Source organism: Physella acuta, unplaced genomic scaffold (genome assembly GCF_028476545.2).
Source record: "Physella acuta isolate Inbredline_101_S28 unplaced genomic scaffold, ASM2847654v3 ptg001096l, whole genome shotgun sequence".
NCBI classification, from domain to species: Eukaryota; Metazoa; Mollusca; class Gastropoda; family Physidae; genus Physella; species Physella acuta.
Genome location: NW_026732613.1, coordinates 139190 through 164478, shown reverse-complemented (window position 1 = coordinate 164478; position 25289 = coordinate 139190). Strand labels below are relative to the sequence as shown.

The 25289-nt window shown below is 39.8% G+C and overlaps 1 long non-coding RNA gene across 1 annotated transcript in view; it reads right to left on the bottom strand.

Annotated features, from left to right (window-relative positions):
• Positions 1-4498, bottom strand: part of LOC131955719 (uncharacterized) — a 33912-nt gene extending 29414 nt beyond the window's left edge. Inside the window, exons 1-2 of the long non-coding RNA XR_009388881.1 lie at positions 4424-4498; positions 1557-2427 (exon numbers count right to left, since the gene is read on the bottom strand). This is a non-coding gene — a long non-coding RNA (uncharacterized LOC131955719). The remainder of the gene's footprint in view (positions 1-1556; positions 2428-4423) is intronic.
• Between the last annotated feature and the right edge of the window lie 20791 nt (positions 4499-25289).

Below are 25289 nucleotides of genomic sequence, written 5' to 3'. Positions count from 1 at the left end.
TAACAAGACCACTGTGTGATGATAAAATTGACCTTATATGAAACTAACATGGACACTGTATAACGCTCAAATTGACCTTATATTAAACTAACAAGGACACTGTATAACGCTAAAATTGACCTTATGTTAAACTAACAAGGACATAGTATAACGATAAAATTGACTTTATATGAAACAAACAAGACCGCTGTGTAATAATAAAATTGACCTTATATGAAACTAACAAGAGCACAGTGTACGATAAAATTGACTTTATATGAAACTACTAAGAGCACTGTGTAACGTTAATCGAGTACTCTTTACTTTGATTACAACTCTGAAGGATGAAAGACGGGGCGTTGCAAGGGTTTACATAGTGCACTACCTTAAGGCAATGCATTGTTATAAAATATTTACACTTTCCGCATACAACTTACAAAGTAACGATCATTTGATAGGGTTCATGGAATTAAGAGAGGGGGGGGGGGGCGGCTATCGCAGGTTCTAGAATATTCGGTGATGTTAATGGGTGAGTTGCCATATACCCCGGGGATGGGGAGGAACGGGTGGATGATTTAAATAACATGTAAACACCTGCAGACCTTCTGGTGCAGTTGGAGGTTGTTGTTGTTTGTTTTTTTTCGGAAAATTACATTACTTAAATTTGGTTAGCGGTCGGTAACCAGAATAAATGCGAATTTTTTTTTCACGAACTATATTAGAAAAAAAATGTATAAAGTGTAACGTGTATAATGCTATAATATTACATAAACGCAGATTCCTTAATATGTTTATCAACAGCACATCTCACTTAATTTTGTGAACAGTTATTAGAAAACAAAAATAGTTTGAAATTTAGATTTAAAACTTATTGCCGTTCTTCCGTTTGGCGATATCAGAGCTACAAAACAACTTTAAAGTGTGTCTAAATATGGGGTACCTTTTAAAAATTGCAGCTTTACAATTAGGGAGACGAGATTTAGCCTAGATGACAAATTTGAATTTAGAAACACGAGACACTAGAGCGAAAGCGTGGTCGGGGGTTAGAGCTTCGATTGCTAACTAGAACGTCTCGAGTTTAGATCTCGGGCTCGAGTCGTTAGGACGTCACTGTGTCTACCCAGCTCTGATGGGTTCCTGACTCACGTTATAAGGAAACTAAGGTGGCTGGGCATAATGCTGACCACACTATCCTCCTTTATAGTGAGGTTACCGAAACCGGTGAACTCTACTTCAACTGGCCTATCTGTCTTAGGCACTAACGGGAAAAGATGTGATAAACAAGAGACACTATAAGTTTTATGGAGCTCGAAAACTTCAGATTATGAAATAAAAAATTTGTTTGGAAAGAACATGGCTTTCACTACTTCACTTGCCCCGTAGACCGTCAGGTTTGAAAGGAACTTTACTTATGACTTTCACCTACAAGCTTTTCATAAGCGGGGTTTCGCCTTGTATGTAACCATATATTAGACCGTTTGTTATATAAACTGATTAACTGTATCGAACATAAATTCCTCAGTGTGATGCTCGACATTCGCATCGCTAATACATGACCACAACAGAAATGTACTCACCTAGAGAAACAGCAAGGATGTGCCAACAAGCATAAACTATCCAACGGGCGAGATTCTTGTAGGACCAACCACGTCATGAAGCCCAGACTAGAAGGACAGCAGCCTAGGCTTTCAGAAAACCTGTTAGGACTTGTAGGACAAAAGCGAAATTCGCAGGACAATATCGCACTCTTTGGTCTTTACCCACACATTCAGACTCTACTCCAGACTTTCAAGACTTTATTCCAGATTTTCAGGACACTATTCCAGATTTTCAGGACACTATTCCAGATCCCAGGACTCTATCTCAGAATCTCAGGATTTTATTCCAGACTTTCAGGACTTTATTCCAGATTTCAGGACACTTTTCCAGATCCCAGGGCGCTATCCCAGAATTTCAGGATTTTACTCCAGACTTTAAAGACTTTATTCCAGAATTGCAGGAACTTATCCAAGACTTTATCAGGACTTCAACCCACACTAGAACCAAGTTTATAATCACCACTCAGCCCCGCCTAGCACTCGATGAAGTTCACAAATCCATTATTTGATCATGTACACGTACACTCTTGTAATTGGCTTGCGTGTGTTTAAATGTATCCACGCCAAGACTTAACAAAACAATCCTGTATTTCTAGTTTCAGAACCTCCATACAACTTTATTAATATCTTGGATGTAAAAACTATTAATAATTGAATTTTATTTTATTACCTTGGTTTTTTTTTTTTTTTTGTTTACTCAACGACACGAATTTGTATCTTCGGTTTGCATGAAGAACACAATCTTTGCATTATTTGATGAAATTCTAAAGCTCTTTTTTAAATATCCACATTAATTTGTAAAATTCTCATCCATAATTTGTATCCTCCTCGCCTGCTGTTGTCTAATGCCCTGAAAGAAACACAACAAGATAATTGATACATATATTGTGTTTAAAGTCAATGCATGCAGTGAAAATTGTTGAAACAAAAAATGTAATTCATTAGGCTTAGTACATTACATGATTAGGTTTAGCAATTTTATAACGGTTAAATAAATAAATAAAAAATACGTTTTAATTATTGGATATCTTCAACATGTTAGCAATGGACACCAGTGAGTTGACGAGATTCCTTCCGTAATGTTGTTGACATGGAATAAAAATGTGCTTTTTTAGATTTAGGACCATAAAACTAATAAAAGATAAAATTTTATTAAAAACTTAAGCTGAAAATTAATTCAGAAATGTAATATTTTTAGAATCAATGCTGTACAAGTTGCAGATCCAGAGAACTTGAAAATAATTTGTTGAGTTTAAGGCTACATTTCTATTTATTTTCATCAAGCCTAAGTTATAACCGATGTTTCACTTTCGTAAGACAAACATTGATTGACTGTAAAGGAACTCCGTGATCGATTTCTGACAGCGCCACTTTATAGTTATTTTGTTTACAAAACTTTGCAGATCAAGTTTTTAAATAACTATGCAAATTTAAACACCATGACCTATTTTTTCTATTTTTAGCTTACAATGTGTACAATAAAATTTATGGCGGCCATTGTTTATGTCGCCATTACACGTGAAAACCAAATTGTTTTTGCTTTTTTTTTAAATTTTTATTTAGTTACCGAAAATATTAAAAACATCAAATACATCCAATCTTTAGTAAAGTCCGAAAAAAACCAGACAGACAGGATTTTATAACCATATTAATTGTTACTACGCCGTGCAAGATTTTTAAATGAATATATACACCTCTCAAATACCTTTGAGACTTTTCTCGCTGGTGTCCATTAGCCAATAGTTAACTACAAAACTTGTAGGGTGTGTTGGTTGAACAAAAAAAGGAATTTTAATAAAGTAACGTGTGTTTATGACAGTCAATGTTATTGAGTGGAAACTCTGGTTTTGTAGGTTACACCAAATGCCATTTGTATGGTTCTTATAGGCTAGGAGAGACACAGAAACTTCAATAAGCATCATCATTGTGGGCTACACAGAAAAAACTTTACTTTACAAGATTTATATGGGCTACACAGAAAAACTTTACATACATGATTTATATGGGCTACACAGAAATACTTTACTTAACATGATTTATATGGGCTACACAGAAAAACATTACTGAACATGATTTGTATGGGCTACACCGAAAAACTTTACTGAACATGATTTATATGGGCAACACAGAAAAACTTTATTGAACATGATTTGTTCGGGCTACACAGAAAAACTTTACTGAACATGATTTATATGGCTACACAGAAATACTTTACTGAACATGATTTATACTGGCTACACAGAAAAACTTTACTGAACATGATTTATTCGGGCTACACAGAAAAACTTTACTGAACATGATTTATATGGGCTACACAGAAATACTTTAATGAACATGATTTACATGGGCTACACAGAAATACTTTACTGAACATGATTTATTCGGGCTACACAGAAAAACTTTACTGAACATGAGTTATTTGGGCTACACAGGTAAAGTAAAGAAATCTTTACTGAATATAAAAAAGACGAAAACAATTATAGAGACACCACCTCGCAAGGAGTAATTTTAAACACGTAGCCGAGTAGTAGAGCGTGCTATTCTTAATTCAAAAGTCTCGAGATTGGTTCCCGGACACAAGTTCACTCAGATCTGAGTTGTTCTTTGAATAATGAGGGAAAAATGTTCAACGCTTAATTATTCGCAACCATTAGCTGTCAACTTCAACTTGAATTCTCTGTTCATTTTTTTGAACAAGGAGATCACGTTGTCTAAACATATTCTTGTAGCTTTTCTTGTAATTTTTTTTTATTTTTTTTTTTTTAATTTTATTTTTTTGAGTTAGTTTAATTTTATTTCTTTAGAACTAAAAACGGTATGATATTAAACTGTAAATCAGACTGTACCTTGTTCGAGCACCCTACACAAGGCATTAAAAATATCCCATAATGCATCTGTCAGGTCTCACATATGGAAAACAGGTCACGTAGATAAAGTCAACTAAAACTTTAATTGTATGGCATGAATCGTCGCCCGTGTCAGATGACTTAAGTCAATGTTTCAGATGACTGAAGTCGCCGGTGTCAGATGACTGAAGTCGCCGGTGTCAGATGACTGAAGTCGCCCTTGTCAGATGACTGAAGTCGCCCTTGTCAGATGACTGAAGTCACGGTGTCAGATGACCGAAGTCTCCCTTGTCAGATGACTGAAGTCTCCCTTGTCAGATGACTGAAGTCTCCCTTGTCAGATGACTGAAGTCTCCCTTGTCAGATGACTGAAGTCTCCCTTGTCAGATGACTGAAGTCGCCCTTGTCAGATGACTGAAGTCGCCCTTGTCAGATGACTGAAGTCTCCCTTGTCAGATGACCGAAGTCACGGTGTCAGATGACCGAAGTCACGGTGTCAGATGACTGAAGTCTCCCTTGTCAGATGACTGAAGTCGCCCTTGTCAGATGACTGAAGTCGCCCTTGTCAGATGACTGAAGTCTCCCTTGTCAGATGACTGAAGTCTCCCTTGTCAGATAACCGAAGTCACGGTGTCAGATGACTGAAGTCTCCCTTGTCAGATGACTGAAGTCTCCCTTGTCAGATGACTGAAGTCGCCCTTGTCAGATGACTGAAGTCGCCCTTGTCAGATGACTGAAGTCTCCCTTGTCAGATGACCGAAGTCACGGTGTCAGATGACTGAAGTCTCCCTTGTCAGATGACCGAAGTCACGGTGTCAGATGACTGAAGTCTCCCTTGTCAGATGACCGAAGTCACGGTGTCAGATGACTGAAGTCTCCCTTGTCAGATGACTGAAGTCTCCCTTGTCAGATGACCGAAGTCACGGTGTCAGATGACTGAAGTCTCCCTTGTCAGATGACTGAAGTCTCCCTTGTCAGATGACTGAAGTCTCCCTTGTCAGATGACTGAAGTCTCCCTTGTCAGATGACCGAAGTCACGGTGTCAGATGACTGAAGTCTCCCTTGTCAGATGACTGAAGTCGCCCTTGTCAGATGACTGAAGTCGCCCTTGTCAGATGACTGAAGTCGCCCTTGTCAGATGACTGAAGTCTCCCTTGTCAGATGACCGAAGTCACGGTGTCAGATGACTGAAGCAGCAACATGCAGTTTATGAATGGGCTCCCCTCAACGGAAGACACAGACACATTGTGTGTGCTGCAGATTGTACACGCCTACCCCTACAATAAAACATGAATGGGTTCAAGAGGGCCCTTACATTCCCTCCCTCCCCCCTCCCCTCTCCCTCCTCTCAGACGTGAACGGCAGACGATACAGTCGTTAACCGCTCCGAGCTGAACCTCCGTTGTTTGACAGTGTAACCAGTCTAGGATACGTCCAACTTTCGCCTGTTTTATGGCCGCTTTCTTACACTTATGGCATACCCTGTTTTACCTTGTTAATCCCACCGACCTTTATCCCCTCCCTTCACTAAAACCACTACTTTATCCGTTAGCAATCTCTTTACACTCCTACCACCACTTTATCCACAAAACAATCCTTCTAACACCCCCCTTCACCAACATCTTAACCGCAAGCTATCCACTTACACCCCCCCCCTCCTTCCAAATACCAATCGCCCACCCGCAAGAAAAACACGCAATGCCCAGACTAAGTTGACGATTTAGCATTAAGTTTCATTCATATCTTATCCCATACAGTAGAGCTGGGGTAAAAAAAAAATCTCTCTATGATCTGAGACGTAAAGAGTATGGGCGGTGGGTGGGGGCAGGGTGGTCCGCCTCTGTTGACAAAGACGGATCTACTACCTGTACGACACCTGGTGCAGTCTCGACGTGGGAAAACTGGAAACCATTCCAAGCCAATTACTACAGAGAGTTATAGTCTTCAGTTTCAGTTAAAAGATTCATTTTAGTTAAGAATCAGCATTTTTTTGTGATGAAAAAAAAAACAATAGGATTTTCCAAAAGCTTACAATATTAGTGGTTTTATAATTTCTAACAGTTGAGAAATAGCATTTTTGTGATGAAAAAACAGTAGGATTCACAAAAAGCTTACAATAATTGTGGTTTTATGATTTCTTACTATGAGGAATGGTCAATGCTATCATAGGACATGATTATTATTGCTGTCAGTTTAGGGTTAGTGTAAGGATTGCTTTATGTTTACCATCGCTGTAATCAATTAAAATACTGCGACATAAACGTTGAAACTTATGATTAAAAATTCTTTTGCTAATAAGTTATAAAAAGTGTAATAAAAAGTAAAGCCCTTTTCGAATCTGATGGTCCATGCGGCAAGCGAAGTAGAGTTCACCTGTTTCTGTGACCACGGCATATTAAGAGATAGTGTGGTCAGCACTATGCCAAGCTGCATTTACTTTACCTAACGTGAGTTAGGTACCCATCAGAGCTGGGTAAACTCAGGGACGTTCTACTGACGAATCAATATTCAAAATATAGTACGGAATAGAAATATTTTTTAAATATTATTTTTTGAGGTTGATAAATTTAAAAGCAACATAATATATCCAAAATTATTCGCGGAATACATGTCTACATTCATATACCCTATTACAAAAGACAGAAATCTAGAAACCACATGCTCCTATGAAAGGAAACAGTAATTAGCGTGCTTAAACATAGGTAGGGTCCTTATGTGCTCTCCCTTTAAGATACAGCTACCCTAGTTGGAGAAGACACCCACACCGACAATCTCACGACAAAAGTATTTATTTAAGGATCAAACAACAGCCATTGAACTCGGAGGGTGAATATCAAAACGAGGCTCCGGACGCTGCAATTTCACCAGAAACATCCGGGTCGTTACACTCGTTAGCGGGAGGGGTTGGCTAGTGACCTAATTCTTGGCGTGTGTCATTGTCTATGTAATCGGTAGGGTCGATGACAGCTGGTATTTTAATTGTGTAATTACTCCTGTTAAACAGTGATTCATTTTTTTTTAAAACACGATGGGTTAGTCGTCAGAAACTGGGTCAAGATCAAAGTCCAAGCAAATACATCTGAAGGGTTCGGATTTTGTCTGGAAAATCGGGAAAGGGTGAAGGGTGGGTGGGATGGCTGAATGTGTGGGTAAAGACCAAGTTTTCTGACCACATCCATGCTTCATTCATTCACTGCCCGTCACCCCGGAGTATAAGACGCCAACCAAAAGATCTCAAATATTCTCTGCCCTGTGCTATATTTTTTAGCGCAATCTCCATACGGACAATTGCGATTATTAATTCGTTATTTCTGGATGGATGGATGTGTGTCCGCAGCTTTAAGTCGTATCTCCTCCTCAACGAAGCAATATCGAGGACTAGTTCAAAAAGCAAATATGTTAAGCAAGTTCCGAGGATGATTGTGGGCCAAAAAAATTCATTCCTGGAATTCCTTCCTGGATTTCCCGGAGAAGCCAAAAAACCTCGAAAAAATGCAGTTTTTGGCCCATATCTCGGCAACCAGACCACTTAGCGACTTGAAACATTTACCAATAGATTCCTGCCATAATTTAGAACAATATTGCCGAAGAAAGTTTTCAAAAATATCCTTTCGTTCGGTCACAAAAAATTAATTAAGGAAATTGCGCTTAAATTGTCACTAGACTTTTTATTAACTTGTTTTCAATTTGACTCCAGCTGTATCTAACTCTGAAAACCTCAAAACTGTATGGTCATTTAGGGGTCGTCGATAAGTGACGTCATACTCATAGAAGTGGAGGGGGGAGAGGTTCGTAATTTTTTGACGATGTGTTGAGGTGGAAGAGGGTGTGTTCAGATAGTGTGACGACAAAGTTTTGCATTTTAAGAAATTAATGCATGAAACGTAATTTAGCCGTTATTTCGTGGTTTAGAAATTTGTTTTTGTAAATGAAAAAGAAATTGATTAATATACTGTGTTAATCAGCTGAGTCAATATTTTAGAAGGAAATTAAACTTTGGGGGGGGGGGGGGTAAGCTGAGGTGTGACGTCATTTTAGGTGGGGAGGGGTCTGGCTTTTTGTGACGGTATGTGACGGTGGGAAGGGGGAATGTAAAAAAACCGTCAGAGAAGCTTGACGTCCTTTATGGATGACCACTTAGGAAAAATCACAGTATCAAAGTTGGGCAAAGTCATAAATTCGAAATTTGGGGTTCTGTAATCAAAGGTTCCTAACCTGAAAACCAATTTCAAGTATCTTGACATGTCTGACGAGGCCGTGAACCGAATACAGATCACGTCTGTCCATGAAACGTAGTCATTTTGTTTTTGTGTGGTCACATTCACATCATCATCTTTTCCAGTTCGTGTTCCCCAGGCACATGGGGGCAGATGAAGTAGAGTTCACCTGTTTCAATGACATCGGCATACAGGGAATTTTGTGGTCAGCACTATGCCTAAATGTCTTTTACATGAGTCCCGTACCTATCAGGCCTGAGTGGACTCAGGAAAAAACTGCGTACTCAAGTTCGGGATCCGAACCCGAGACTTTCAGTTTAGCAGTCGTCAGCTCTACCATCCGACCACGCTGTCCGCGCATGCTCACATTAGTAACGATGAATCATTACTAATGATTTTAAACAATCAAATTTTCCGCTCAGGAAATATCTATATGTGGTAGGTTCACCCCCCCCCCCCATTATCTAGCTAAAACTAATCTGCTTCGAGTAAAATTAGATAAATAAAACATTTAATGTCAATCTGGTCTCCTACCAAATTAGGGTACACGATTGAGCTGCTTAATTCGTCTCCGCCTAAACCTTCTCGATATGTAAAAAAAACCGGAATAGAAACGAAGAGATCGATATAAGTCGGGGGGGGGGGGGGGTGTCTAATAAAATGGGTGCATTTTTTTACAAGAGGGCAGGTGTATTTTTTTTTTACAAATCAGCTCATGCTTTCACATTCGTGGGAGTTTTTCTTTTGGGTTTTTTTTTTTGTTTGTTAAAAAGAAACAAGTGGGGTTAATAACCCGGCTTATCGGTGGTGTACAAAGGGTTAAAACACAATATGCTCTATCTGCCCGTGTGAAGGTAAAGCCGAGTGGAGAATGATTTTTTTTAGCGAACGAGAGTAGAGTTCACAGGTATGTGTATTTGCACGGGTAATGGTTGGGATGGGGGGGGGGGATTAAAGGAAATGGGCTCCAGTATGTTGGCCGTGTACAACGAGTATGTGTATTGGGGGAGGGCGTGTGTGTGGGGGAGGGGGGGTCTGTGGGGGGGGGGGGGTAAGCTCATCTACTCATTTGCTTGTTTTGTAGATGGCAATTACCTGGTCTTGGTGATACAGACATTTTTTTTTACCTGTGATTACGTGACATTCGTGTATCGCCGCCCTGCCCCCCCCCCCCCCCCGGGGTCACCGTGCCCTCCTGATACAGCTGAGCTAAACGGTTTTTTTTTTTTTTTGACAAAGGTTGTTTTATTGAGGAGAAAAGGAAGTGGGTGTTTAAAGACAATGGGGGACCTGTCTGTGTTAAGGACGCGGTTAAAAGGGTTTTGAAGAGGATGAAGAGTAGGGTTGTTTTAATTGCGATACATCGTGTAGGGGAGATGGATATTGAGAGATGAGGGTATCGATATACATTTATCAAGGAATCATGAGGCTTATGGGTATCGATATACATGTGTCAAGGGATCATCAGGCGTATGGGTATCGATATACATGTATCAAGGGATCATCAGGCGTATGGGTATCGATATACATTTATCAAGGGATTATCAGGCGTATGGGTATCGATATACATTCATCAAGGGATCATCAGGCAAATGAATATCGATATAGAGTTTTAAAGGATGGGACGTATAGGTAAGATGGATATTGAGAGGTGAGGCGTCAGTTTAAAGGGTATCGATATACATTTGTCAAAGGATCATCAGGGTAATATGTATCGATATACATTTATCAAGGGATCATCAGGCTAATGGGTATCGATATCAAATTATCGCAAAGGATGAGACGTATAGGTGAAATGGATATTGAGAGGGTTGGTCTTCAGGTTAGCTGATATCGAAACATATTTACCTCGAAGATGTGTTCGAGTGGTCAAAATTGAGGCCCAGTGCTTGTGACCTCCCAGTTCTGATGTGTAGGACCGAGTAAAACTCAAGGCATGTGGGCGTAGGACCTACAACACATTCGCTTCTTGTACCGAGGTAAAATAAACCGGGAGTGATCTCCCCTAAACTTTCTCGAATATTCTTATATGAAACAACAGGGGATGGCAGCTCGGGATATAGACATGATTTTTAATCCATTGTAAATACTTAAACTTTTTAAAATAGAATAAAATCTCGTAGAAAAAAAGAATAGCACACCAAGTGAAAGCCAAATAAAATGTGCATAATAGTGCGGAATATTATTAGTACTTTATAAATTCACGTGCGGTTTTTTTGTTGTTGAGAAATTGGAAATAGCGAAAATTACTACTTCCGGTCAATGTAAATTACTCAAAATTTGACAGAAGGCAGAGAATTAGATCTTTTACTTACTCGTTAAATAGTACCCAAGTTATAGGCTTTTGAAAAAAAATGAAAGTAGAAAAAGTTCCACTTCCGGTTATCGGAGATAACCAAAGTTTCTTCGGACGAAAGACAGGGAACTATGTCACTAACCCCCCCCCCCCTCCCCCCGACTTGTCCTCACCTGTCTCAGCTCACGAAATACCTTCTGTCCTGGCAGCGTCACTCTGCTCCCCCTGGGGAGGGAGAGGGTGTTCTCCCCGGCACGTGAGTTTGTTTGCGTTACCATTTTATTTTTTTCACTCCGAGCAAAGAGCCAGCCGAGATAACTGCTTGCTATAAGGGAGGTAATTCCTACCATCTGCTCCGTGCCATGCTGAAGACATTCGCCATGTCCAAATCATACACGATCAAAACCCAGGGGAGACAACCTCGAGGTGTGGGATCGATTCTCAACGAGAACCTGATTCTAAAATTGTCGGCTTATATAATAACTAGGCATACTGCCTAGCTTCGCTTAGGTTTTTAAAAGGCATTTGAGAATTTGAATACTTAATTATTTAGCGATGGATTGGGTGTGGAGTGCTTTAATAAGTTTAATAAGTTTAATTTAAACAGTAATGCTAACTTTAGAAAAAAAGTTTTTGTTAGTCATTTACATGCAGATTCGTAGCGAAGTTTTGGAAAGTACGCAATGTATAACTAAAATGGAATTAGAACTACACAGGTTTCATGAACAGTATATCTCATAGTTTATATTACATTGCCTTTTGAAATTAATTAATTAATTTAATTAACATACTTAACTAAATTAACAACTTAATTTTGTACTAAAACAAATGCTATACTTCGTCATTTTCTGTTTCTGTTTAAAATAGTATACAATTATTTGAAAAATAATAATTTTAAAAACGTTACCTCCCTTGAAAACTGAACGTATGACGTTTGTCATTGTTTACTTATATTGTTTGCTTATTTAAGAAATTACGTTATATGAACTTATTTAACGACTATAATGGCTGTTTCCGACGGGAATAAAGTTTTTTTGTTACCCTCCATGGTCGGTCTACGACGTCACATAATATTAAGGGGATCGTTCGTCAATTTATTTATATATATATATATATATATCTCATATAAGGAGAATTTCACTCAAGATCATCTTTTAGCCCTCGTCGAGGGCTTTGAGTCTGACCAACAGTTTTTCCATACGGCCTAGTCATCTATAGTAGTGTATGCAAAAACTTAGCATGATGTACAGACATTAAGTAACCTAAAAATTGTGTTAAAATTTCCCTGTTTTTCCCATAAAATACAAAGATTATATAGGGAAATACAACTGGTCAGTTTTGACCGCTTTACGAAGTTTTCCCAGAATTACCGAGTTTTTTATTAAACCCCTAGGTGTTCTTCTACCACCTCACAAAATATCAAGGGGGGTCGTCGGAGGAAATTTTTTTTCGTAATAGAGCTCATATAAAGAGAATTTCACTCGCGGTCACTTTTTAGCCCTCGTCGAGGGCTTTGAGTGTAACCGACTGTTTTTCCTAAAGGTCAAGCCATTGACCTAGGAGCATGCAAAAAATTAGCCAGATATACTGAGCTTAAGTACCCTAAAGTCTGCGTTGAAATGACCCTCTGTTTTTCCCATAAAATACAAAGATTATATAGGGAAATACAACTGGTCAGTTTTGACCGCTTTCCGAAGTTTTCCCAGATATGCCGAGTTTTTTGTGACACCCTAAGGCGTTCTCCTACCACCTCACAAAATATCAAGGGGGGTCGTCGGAGGAAAATATTTTTCGTAATAGAGCTCATATAAAGAGAATTTCACTCGCGGTCACTTTTTAGCCCTCGTCGAGTGCTTTGAGTCAAACCGACAGGTCTGCCCTACGGTCAAGCCATTTTCCTATAAACATGCCAAAAATTAGCCAGATGTAAAGAGGGTAAGTGCCTTAAAATCCGTTTTGAAATGACCCTCCGTTTTTCCCATAAAATACAAAGATTATATAGGGAAATACGACTGGTCAGTTTTGACCCATTTCCCGATTTTTCCCGGACATGGCGAGTTTTTTGTGACACCCCAAGGCGTTCTCCTACCACCTCACAAAATATCAAGGGGGGTCGTCGGAGGAAATTTTTTTTCGTAATAGAGCTCATATAAAGAGAATTTCACTCGCGGTCACTTTTTAGCCCTCGTCGAGGGCTTTGAGTAAGACCGACAGGTCTGCCCTACGGTCAAGCCATTTACCTATAAACATGCCAAAAATTAGCCAGATGTAAACAGGGTAAGTGCCCTAAAATCCGTTTTGAAATGACCCTGTTTTTCCCATAAAATACAAAGATTATATAGGGAAATACGACTGGTCAGTTTTGACCCATTTCCCGATTTTTCCCGGACATGGCGAGTTTTTTGTGACACCCCAAGGTGTTCTCCTACCACCTCACAAAATTTCAAGGGGGGTCGTCGGAGGAAATTTTTTTTCGTAATAGAGCTCATATAAAGAGAATTTCACTCGCGGTCACTTTTTAGCCCTCGTCGAGTGCTTTGAGTCAAACCGACAGGTCCGCCCTACGGCCAAGCCATTTACCTATAAGCATGCCAAAACTTAGCCGGATGTAAATAGGGTAAGTGCCCTAAAATCCGTTTTGAAATGACCCTCTGTTTTCCCCATAAAATACAAAGATTATATAGGGAAATACGACTGGTCAGTTTTGACCCATTTCCCGATTTTTCCCGGACATGGCGAGTTTTTTGTGACACCCCAAGGTGTTCTCCTACCACCTCACAAAATTTCAAGGGGGGTCGTCGGAGGAAATTTTTTTTCGTAATATAGCCCATATAAGGCGCCGGTCAGTCGAGGTCAGTTTTGACCCCTTCTCCGTAGACTTTTCGGCCAACCGTCACCGGCCTTCGTGTTCTATTGCCCGAAGGCACCATCGTGCCAAATTTGACGCGCCTGCGGCTCCGGGAAGTGCCCTATCGGGCACTTGACCACTTTGCTTTATACATATAGACTAGGCATACTGCCTAGCTTCGCTTAGGTTTTCAAAAAAGTTGAGAAATTGAATGATTAATTAATAGGTGATTGGCTGTTATGTTAAAAGCTTAGGGCCTAAATTTATTCAGTGTGGTAGTTTTATCGTACACATAAATTGATGGAATATTCGCAAACTTATTACTCGCAAGGTTATTAGAACTGAAAGGGCTTTCATAAAAATTATCAATCAAATATTATATTAAATTACTTTTGCAATTAATTATACAATTTCAATACAATACAAAACTTAATTTATAACAAAATATTTGTTTAAAACAATGCTGCACGTTGTGATTTTTGTTTATTCTTAAAAAGAGTATACAAAATATAAAAAAAAATTGTTACATTAAAAAGTTACCTCCCCTGTTCATAAACAAAATGACCAAATCTCGTATAATGAGAATTTCACTCGCATTTTTTTAGCCCTCTTCGAGGGCTTTGATGCTGACCAACAGTTTTTCCATACGGCCCAGTCATCTATAGAGGTGTATGCAAAAAATTAGCCAGTTATACAAAGAGTAAGTACCCTAAAATTTGTGTAGAAATTACCCTGTTTTCCCCATAAAATACAATGTTTATATAGGGAAATACAACTGGTCAGTTTTGACCCATTTCCCGATTTTTTCCAGACATGGCGAGTTTTTTGTGACACCCCCAGGCATTCTCCTACCACCTCACAAAATATCAAGGGGGGTCGTCGGAGAAAATTTTTTTTCGTAATATAGCTCATATAAAGAGAATTTCACTCGCGGTCACATTTTAGCCCTCGTCGAGGGCTTTGAGTCAAACTGACAGTTTTCCCTAAAGGTCAAGGCATTTACCTAAATGTATGCAAAAAATTAGCCAGATATACTTAGTTTAATTACCCTAAAATCAGCGTTGAAATGACCCTATGTTTTTCCCATAAAATACAAAGATTATATAGGGAAATACGACTGGTCAGTTTTGACCCCTTTACGAAGTTTTCCCAGATATGCCGAGTTTTTTGTGACACCCCAAGGCGTTCTCCTACCACCTCACAAAATTTCAAGGGGGGTCGTCGGAGGAAAAAATTTTTCGTAATAGAGCTCATATAAAGAGAATTTCACTCGCGGTCACTTTTTAGCCCTCTTCGAGGGCTTTGAGTGTAACCGACAGTTTTCCCTAAAGGTCAAGCCATTGACCTAGGAGCATGCAAAAAATTAGCCAGATATACTGAGCTTAAGTACCCTAAAGTCTGCGTTGAAATGACCCTCTGTTTTTCCCATAAAATACAAAGATTATATAGGGAAATACAACTGGTCAGTTTTGACCGCTTTCCGAAGTTTTCCCAGATATGCCGAGTTTTTTGTGACACTCCTAGGTGTTCTTCTACCACCTCACAAAATATCAAGGGGGGTCGTCGGAGGAAAAAATTTTTCGTAATAGAGCTCATATAAAGAGAATTTCACTCGCGGTCACTTTTTAGCCCTCTTCGAGGGCTTTGAGTGTAACCGACAGTTTTCCCTAAAGGTCAAGCCATTGACCTAGGAGCATGCAAAAACTTAGCCAGATATACTGAGCTTAAGTACCCTAAAGTCTGCGTTGAAATGACCCTCTGTTTTTCCCATAAAATACAAAGATTATATAGGGAAATACAACTGGTCAGTTTTGACCCCTTTACGAAGTTTTCCCAGATATGCCGAGTTTTTTGTGACACCCTAAGGCGTTCTCCTACCACCTCACAAAATATCAAGGGGGGTCGTCGGAGGAAATTTTTTTTCGTAATAGAGCTCATATAAAGAGAATTTCACTCGCGGTCACTTTTTAGCCCTCGTCGAGGGCTTTGAGTGAGACCGACAGGTCTGCCCTACGGTCAAGCCATTTTCCTATAAACATGCCAAAAATTAGCCAGATGTAAAGAGGGTAAGTGCCCTAAAATCCGTTTTGAAATGACCCTCCGTTTTTCCCATAAAATACAAAGATTATATAGGGAAATACGACTGGTCAGTTTTGACCCATTTCCCGATTTTTCCCGGACATGGCGAGTTTTTTGTGACACCCCAAGGCGTTCTCCTACCACCTCACAAAATATCAAGGGGGGTCGTCGGAGGAAATTTTTTTTCGTAATAGAGCTCATATAAAGAGAATTTCACTCGCGGTCACTTTTTAGCCCTCGTCGAGGGCTTTGAGTAAGACCGACAGGTCTGCCCTACGGTCAAGCCATTTACCTATAAACATGCCAAAAATTAGCCAGATGTAAACAGGGTAAGTGCCCTAAAATCCGTTTTGAAATGACCCTCTGTTTTTCCCATAAAATACAAAGATTATATAGGGAAATACGACTGGTCAGTTTTGACCCATTTCCCGATTTTTCCCGGACATGGCGAGTTTTTTGTGACACCCCAAGGTGTTCTCCTACCACCTCACAAAATTTCAAGGGGGGTCGTCGGAGGAAATTTTTTTTCGTAATAGAGCTCATATAAAGAGAATTTCACTCGCGGTCACTTTTTAGCCCTCGTCGAGTGCTTTGAGTCAAACCGACAGGTCCGTCCTACGGCCAAGCCATTTACCTATAAGCATGCCAAAACTTAGCCAGATGTAAACAGGGTAAGTGCCCTAAAATCCGTTTTGAAATGACCCTCTGTTTTCCCCATAAAATACAAAGATTATATAGGGAAATACGACTGGTCAGTTTTGACCCATTTCCCGATTTTTCCCGGACATGGCGAGTTTTTTGTGACACCCCAAGGTGTTCTCCTACCACCTCACAAAATTTCAAGGGGGGTCGTCGGAGGAATTTTTTTTTCGTAATATAGCCCATATAAGGCGCCGGTCAGTCGAGGTCAGTTTTGACCCCTTCTCCGTAGACTTTTCGGCCAACCGTCACCGGCCTTCGTGTTCTATCGCCCGAAGGCACCATCGTGCCAAATTTGACGCGCCTGCGGCGCCGGGAAGTGCCCTATCGGGCACTTGACCACTTTGCTTTATATATATAGATATCTCATATAAGGAGAATTTCACTCGCGGTCATCTTTTAGCACTGGTCGAGGGCTTTGAGTCTGACCAACAGTTTTTCCATACGGCCTAGTCATCTATAGAAGTGTATGCAAAACATTAGCATGATGTACAGAGGTTAAGTAACGTAAAAATTGTGTTGAAATTACCCTGTTTTTTTCCATAAAATACAAAGATTATATAGGGAAATACGACTGGTCAGTTTTGACCCCTTTACGAAGTTTTCCCAGATATGCCGAGTTTTTTGTGACACCCCAAGGCGTTCTCCTACCACCTCACAAAATATCAAGGGGGGTCGTCGGAGGAAATTTTTTTTCGTAATAGAGCTCATATAATGAGAATTTCACTCGCGGTCACTTTTTAGCCCTCGTCGAGGGCTTTGAGTGAAACCGACAGTTTTCCCTAAAGGTCAAGCCATTGACCTAAGAGTATGCAAAAATTTAGCCAGATATACTGAGTTTAAGTACCCTAAAGCCTGCGTTGAAATGACCCTCTGTTTTTCCAATAAAATACAAAGATTATATAGGGAAATACAACTGGTCAGTTTTGACCGCTTTACGAAGTTTTCCCAGATATGCCGAGTTTTTTGTGACACCCCAAGGCGTTCTCCTACCACCTCACAAAATATCAAGGGGGGTCGTCGGAGGAAATTTTTTTTCGTAATAGAGCTCATATAAAGAGAATTTCACTCGCGGTCACTTTTTAGCCCTCGTCGAGGGCTTTGAGTGAAACCGACAGTTTTCCCTAAAGGTCAAGCCATTGACCTAAGAGTATGCAAAAATTTAGCCAGATATACTGAGTTTAAGTACCCTAAAGCCTGCGTTGAAATGACCCTCTGTTTTTCCAATAAAATACAAAGATTATATAGGGAAATACAACTGGTCAGTTTTGACCCACTTGCCGATTTTTCCGAGATATGCCGAGTTTTTTTTTGACACCCCAAGGCGTTCTCCTACCACCTCACAAAATTTCAAGGGGGGTCGTCGGAGGAAATTTTTTTTCGTAATAGAGCTCATATAAAGAGAATTTCACTCGCGGTCACTTTTTAGCCCTCGTCGAGGGCTTTGAGTGAAACCGACAGTTTTCCCTAAAGGTCAAGCCATTGACCTAAGAGTATGCAAAAAAATACCCAGATATACTGAGTTTAAGTTCCCTAAAGCCTGCGTTGAAATGACCCTCTGTTTTTCCCATAAAATACAAAGATTATATAGGGAAATACGACTGGTCAGTTTTGACCCATTTCCCGATTTTTCCCGGACATGGCGAGTTTTTTGTGACACCCCAAGGCGTTCTCCTACCACCTCACAAAATTTCAAGGGGGGTCGTCGGAGGAAATTTTTTTTCGTAATAGAGCTCATATAAAGAGAATTTCACTCGCGGTCACTTTTCAGCCCTCGTCGAGGGCTTTGAGTGAAACCGACAGTTTTCCCTAAAGGTCAAGCCATTGACCTAAGAGTATGCAAAAATTTAGCCAGATATACTGAGTTTAAGTACCCTGAAGCCTGCGTTGAAATGACCCTCTGTTTTTCCAATAAAATACAAAGATTATATAGGGAAATACAACTGGTCAGTTTTGACCCACTTCCCGATTTTTCCGAGATATGCCGAGTTTTTTTTGACACCCCAAGGCGTTCTCCTACCACCTCACAAAATTTCAAGGGGGGTCGTCGGAGGAAATTTTTTTTCGTAATAGAGCTCATATAAAGAGAATTTCACTCGCGGTCACTTTTTAGCCCTCGTCGAGGGCTTTGAGTGAAACCGACAGTTTTCCCTAAAGGTCAAGCCATTGACCTAAGAGTATGCAAAAAAATACCCAGATATACTGAGTTTAAGTTCCCTAAAGCCTGCGTTGAAATGACCCTCTGTTTTTCCCATAAAATACAAAGATTATATAGGGAAATACGACTGGTCAGTTTTGACCCATTTCCCGATTTTTCCCGGACATGGCGAGTTTTTTGTGACACCCCAAGGCGTTCTCCTACCACCTCACAAAATTTCAAGGGGGGTCGTCGGAGGAAATTTTTTTTCGTAATAGAGCTCATATAAAGAGAATTTCACTCGCGGTCACTTTTCAGCCCTCGTCGAGGGCTTTGAGTGAAACCGACAGTTTTCCCTAAAGGTCATGCCATTGACCTAAGAGTATGCAAAAAAATACCCAGATATACTGAGTTTAAGTTCCCTAAAGCCTGCGTTGAAATGACCCTCTGTTTTTCCCATAAAATACAAAGATTATATAGGGAAATACGACTGGTCAGTTTTGACCCATTTCCCGATTTTTCCCGGACATGGCGAGTTTTTTGTGACACCCCAAGGCGTTCTCCTACCACCTCACAAAATTTCAAGGGGGGTCGTCGGAGGAAATTTTTTTTCGTAATAGAGCTCATATAAAGAGAATTTCACTCGCGGTCACTTTTCAGCCCTCGTCGAGGGCTTTGAGTGAAACCGACATGTTTGCCCTACGGCCAAGCCATTTACCTATAAGCATGCCAAAACTTAGCCAGATGGAAAGAAGGTAAGTGCCCTAAAATCCGTTTTGAAATGACCCTCTGTTTTCCCAATAAAATACAAAGATTATATAGGGAAATACGACTGGTCAGTTTTGACCCCTTTACGAAGTTTTCCCACATATGCCGAGTTTTTTGTGACACCCCCAGGCGTTCTCCTACCACCTCACAAAATATCAAGGGGGGTCGTCGGAGGAAATTTTTTTCCGTAATAGAGCTCATATAAAGAGAATTTCACTCGCGGTCACTTTTTAGCCCTCGTCGAGGGCTTTGAGTGAAACGGACATGTCTGCCCTACGGCCAAGCCATTTACCTATAAGCATGCCAAAACTTAGCCAGATGGAAAGAAGGTAAGTGCCCTAAAATCCGTTTTGAAATGACCCTCTGTTTTCCCCATAAAATACAAAGATTATATAGGGAAATACGACTGGTCAGTTTTGACCCCTTTACGAAGTTTTCCCAGATATGCCGAGTTTTTTGTGACACCCCCAGGCGTTCTCCTACAACCTCACAAAATATCAAGGGGGGTCGTCGGAGGAAATTTTTTTCCGTAATAGAGCTCATATAAAGAGAATTTCACTCGCGGTCACCTTTTAGCCCTCGTCGAGGGCTTTGAGTGAAACGGACATGTCTGCCCTACGGCCAAGCCATTTACCTATAAGCATGCCAAAACTTAGCCAGATGGAAAGAAGGTAAGTGCCCTAAAATCCGTTTTGAAATAACCCTCTGTTTTCCCCATAAAATACAAAGATTATATAGGGAAATACGACTGGTCAGTTTTGACCCCTTTACGAAGTTTTCCCAGATATGCCGAGTTTTTTGTGACACCCCAAGGGGTTCTCCTACCACCTCACAAAATTTCAAGGGGGGTCGTCGGAGGAAATTTTTTTTCGTAATAGAGCTCATATAAAGAGAATTTCACTCGCGGTCACTTTTTAGCCCTCGTCGAGTGCTTTGAGTCAAACCGACAGGTCCGCCCTACGGCCAAGCCATTTACCTATAAGCATGCCAAAACTTAGCCGGATGTAAATAGGGTAAGTGCCCTAAAATCCGTTTTGAAATGACCCTCTGTTTTCCCCATAAAATACAAAGATTATATAGGGAAATACGACTGGTCAGTTTTGACCCATTTCCCGATTTTTCCCGGACATGGCGAGTTTTTTGTGACACCCCAAGGTGTTCTCCTACCACCTCACAAAATTTCAAGGGGGGTCGTCGGAGGAAATTTTTTTTCGTAATAGAGCTCATATAAAGAGAATTTCACTCGCGGTCACTTTTTAGCCCTCGTCGAGTGCTTTGAGTCAAACCGACAGGTCCGTCCTACGGCCAAGCCATTTACCTATAAGCATGCCAAAACTTAGCCAGATGTAAACAGGGTAAGTGCCCTAAAATCCGTTTTGAAATGACCCTCTGTTTTCCCCATAAAATACAAAGATTATATAGGGAAATACGACTGGTCAGTTTTTTTTCGTAATATAGCCCATATAAGGCGCCGGTCAGTCGAGGTCAGTTTTGACCCCTTCTCCGTAGACTTTTCGGCCAACCGTCACCGGCCTTCGTGTTCTATTGCCCGAAGGCACCATCGTGCCAAATTTGACGCGCCTGCGGCTCCGGGAAGTGCCCTATCGGGCACTTGACCACTTTGCTTTATACATATAGATAGGATTCCTTTTTTTTATTCACTGAAATGCTGATATGGTGTATCTTAGCGCTAACTTTAGCCTCTAAACCTTGTCTAAACCTGGTCAAATCATAACCATGGCTCTAAACCATGTCTAATCATAACCTTGACTCTAAACCTTGTCTAAGCATTTGTCTAGACCCTAACCCTAATAATGACTATATAATCGATTACTCCAGAAAAAAAACAGCTCGATACGATATATCAACTTACAACTTTTACAACTAATATTTTTTTTTGTCATCGGCCAACTGAATGAAGTCATGTATCTGACAGATATATACAGTATCTGTTTATGTTTACCTCTTTTTAGTGGAAAGAAAGCCTTGTGATAATTAGCCGATGAATTCCACATAGTACATATAACTCCTTTTTTTATCACCGACTAAAGTCTGTCTGATATTAAATCAACACAAATAAAATTATCCTGACGTCTCTTACATACTTTAACGACCAAAGCTTTTTATTAAAGAAAGCAAATGAGTTTAAATTTTTATTTTCAGTGCATTTAAAATTATATTTTTATACCAATTAAAATGAAAATGTTTAATTTTAAAGTTAGTTTTTTAAAGTGATCTAATCAATTTTTAAATGGCAAAAACGTAATGAAAATGAGACCTACAAATGTAACCGCCAGAGTTATCTTCAGTTAACAGTTTTTGTCCTCGCTTACTAATTCAGTCTTACGGTAACTATAATCGCTTCCATTTCTATGTTTACGGGGGTGCAAAGATCAAAGGTCGTAGTGTAGGGTATGCAGGGGCGTATGCAGGTTTTCGGGTTAGGGGGTGCGGCCGCTCTTACTGCTACCCCCCCCCCCCCCCCGGATACTCCTCTGTTGGCATGCATAACTATAGAAGTGGTAACGAAGAATAATTTAAATGTGTGGCGGATATAACACAAAAACTAGACATCGAACTTTCGCAACGGTGATTGAGAGGTGTGGGAGGGGGGGGGGGTATTTTTTCCGTCTCCTGTTGTTGTCATCGCTCCTCAAACGGACGATGTCCGAAAACGAACATGACAGATGATCTCACGTTGACCACCTTGTGACGTCAACGCAGGACCTACGTTTCGTGTATACCGTAGACCACACACGGAGCGGAAAATTTAACACACACACATACATACATATACATATGTTTTCTGCTGGTAAAAATATCTGTTCCTTATCCTACTGAAAGTATATGTTCGCTATCCTATTGAAAATATACAAGTTCGCTATCTTATTAAAACGATAAATATTCCCTATCGTTTTGAATAAATTTGCTCCCTATCCTATCGAAATGATGTATGTTTTTTACCTTATTAATAAAATACAAGTTCGCTACCGGCATTAAAACGAAAAATGTCCCCTAACTTTTTGAAAAGGTAATATGTTTCCTATCCTATTGAAAACATATCCGTTCCCTATTTTATTGACTAGATAACTATCCCGGACACTCGAAGTTCATCCAGCTTACATAGCCCTTTACCTTCAATGAATAGACCTTAAGTGTGGCTTAAAAAATGTTATCCCCCCCCCCCCCACTCAAACATTTTTACGACGTCTCCTCCCCTACCCTTACACCCCCTCGTACCATGCAATGTGCTCCCCAGAATGAGATCACCTGTACGGGCCGGGGACCACGACATATTTTGTAAACAGGAACAAACTACCGTCGCTGGATTTATCAACTTTCTGATGCTGTTCTGATCTAATGTAAGCGGATCTCGATGTAACGTATCCTCAGCGTGATGTAAGAAGGTCTCACTGCAACGTGTCCCAACAGGATGTAAGCATATAATCTAAAACGTTAGGACAACGTTGTCTTTTAATTAAAATATCATTTCGAAGAAGTCTTCATATTATCATGTTGTGTATACTAGTAAGAAAACCCGTCGTAAACAAACGGTCAAAGCGAGTTCAGGCGTATTTGTTTTTAATTTAAAGTAAATTTAAAGTAGGAAGATTCCCAATTTCTATGCATTTTTACGCACTAACTGGAATCATAATTTGCTTGCACTTTTAAAACATACAACGGGACAGCATTGCCTAGCGGTATAGCGCTAGACTGCTAACGTCCCATGAGTCCACTCAGCTCTGAAAGGTACCTAACTTAAGTTAGGGAAAGTAAAGGCGGCTGGGCATAGTGTGGACGACACTATCCCTTCATATGCTGAGGTCACAGAAACAGGTGAACTCTACTTCTCTTGCCTCATGGACCGTCAGGTTCGAGAAGGAAACTTCAGTTTATTAACATATACTCATCTCTCTCTCTCTCTCACACACAGACACACATATATATATATATATATATATATATATATATATATATATATATATATATATATATATATATATATATATATATATATATATACATATATATATATATATGTATATATATATATATATATATATATATATATATATATATATATATATATATATATATATATATATATATATATATATATATATATATATATATATATATATATATACATAAGACGTACCTACCACTGCGGGCTTCACCCCCATACACCCCCTCCCCTTACTGCCTCAACTGTTGAAAAAAACCGTCGCTTACTACACCAGCTGGTTCATACCTCTGTCATACCCCGACCTAACCCTGACTTTTAGTGAGTGTCAAACCTGACATTGAAACATGCTGTCGTGGCTTTTTTTCGGAACAGTCAAATGTCATAACGTCCTTTTAAAAAAAATTGGAACAGTCAAATGTCATAACGTCCTTTTTAAAAAAAATAGAACAGTCAAATGTCATAACGTCCTTTAAAAAAAAACTGAACCGTTTTGTTCATGTCAGGGGCACAGTGACCCGGTACTGTGAACAGTTTCCCACCGTTCATGTTTTGTTCAGAAATAAGTTCAGGGCTTGTTCATTCTTTCATCGGCTATTGTCAACTGCAGTTTTATATTTCAACGTTGTCAAAGAGCTGCCAATTAAATTGAAACGTTTTTTTTTTAAATATTTTTTTTGTCAGAATGTAGGAGGAAAAATTCATAAGAATAAAATATAAAGAAATATTTCGTAGGAAAAAGTAATATCCACATTTATATCTATACAACTATCGTTACAACATTTCCATATGTGGTGTTGATGTAGAAAAGATCGCACCGGTAGATGTTTCAGTGCTGTGCTCAGAAAATATCACACAAGTAGATATTTATGTGTGGTGATTAGGTAGAAAAGATCACACAAGTAGATATTTTAGTGTGGTTCTGAGGTAGAAAAGATCATACCACTAGATGCCTTTTGTGTGGTGTTAAGATATCGAGGTAGAGACTTGGAGGACGACAAAGACCACCATTGATAAAGTCCAGACTTTTATTAAGAGCTGCCTCAAATACTCAAAATTCGCTGGCACGACACCATCATCAACACATACCTATGGGAAACGAAAGGACAACTTTCCGATGAAGAAGAACTCCGGAAAGGAAGATGGGGATGGATAGGGCACACACTGCGCAGACCGCCAACCAATATCACCAGGCAGGCAGTGAGGTGGAACCCTCAAGGGAAGCGCAAACGATCTAGAAATACATGGCGACGGGACCTGGAAGCAGAAACTATCAAAGATTTCTACATCTGGAGTCAGGTTCAGAAGATGGCACAGGACAGAGAACTCTGGAGATCTTTGGTTGTTGGCCCATACCTCAGCAGGACAAAGGACTCTGGAGATCTTTGGTTGTGCCAACAAAGGTGAGGGGCAGAGATGATAATGATGACGATGACGATGACGATGACGATGACCACGACGACGACGACGATGATGATGATAGTGATGTTGATGTTGATGTTGTTGATGATGATGATGATGATGATGATGATGATGATGATGATGATGATGATGATGATGATTGATGATGATGATTGATGATGATGATGATGATGATGACAACGATAACGATGACGAGATATCAGAGATCAAACAGGTAGATGTTTTCGAGTGTTGCTTGGACGGACAGCACTGTTTCAGAGACAACAGAATGTACGGGCCACATGTGACACATTTAACTGAATTCTTTGTTACAAGTTAAGTCAAACGTCCAGTCTAGGCACTTACGTGATGGCAAGGGAAGCAATCAAGACAGGATATCTTGAAAAAATTATGATAAGGGCAACAATCAAGATCTGATAACCCCATTACTGGACTA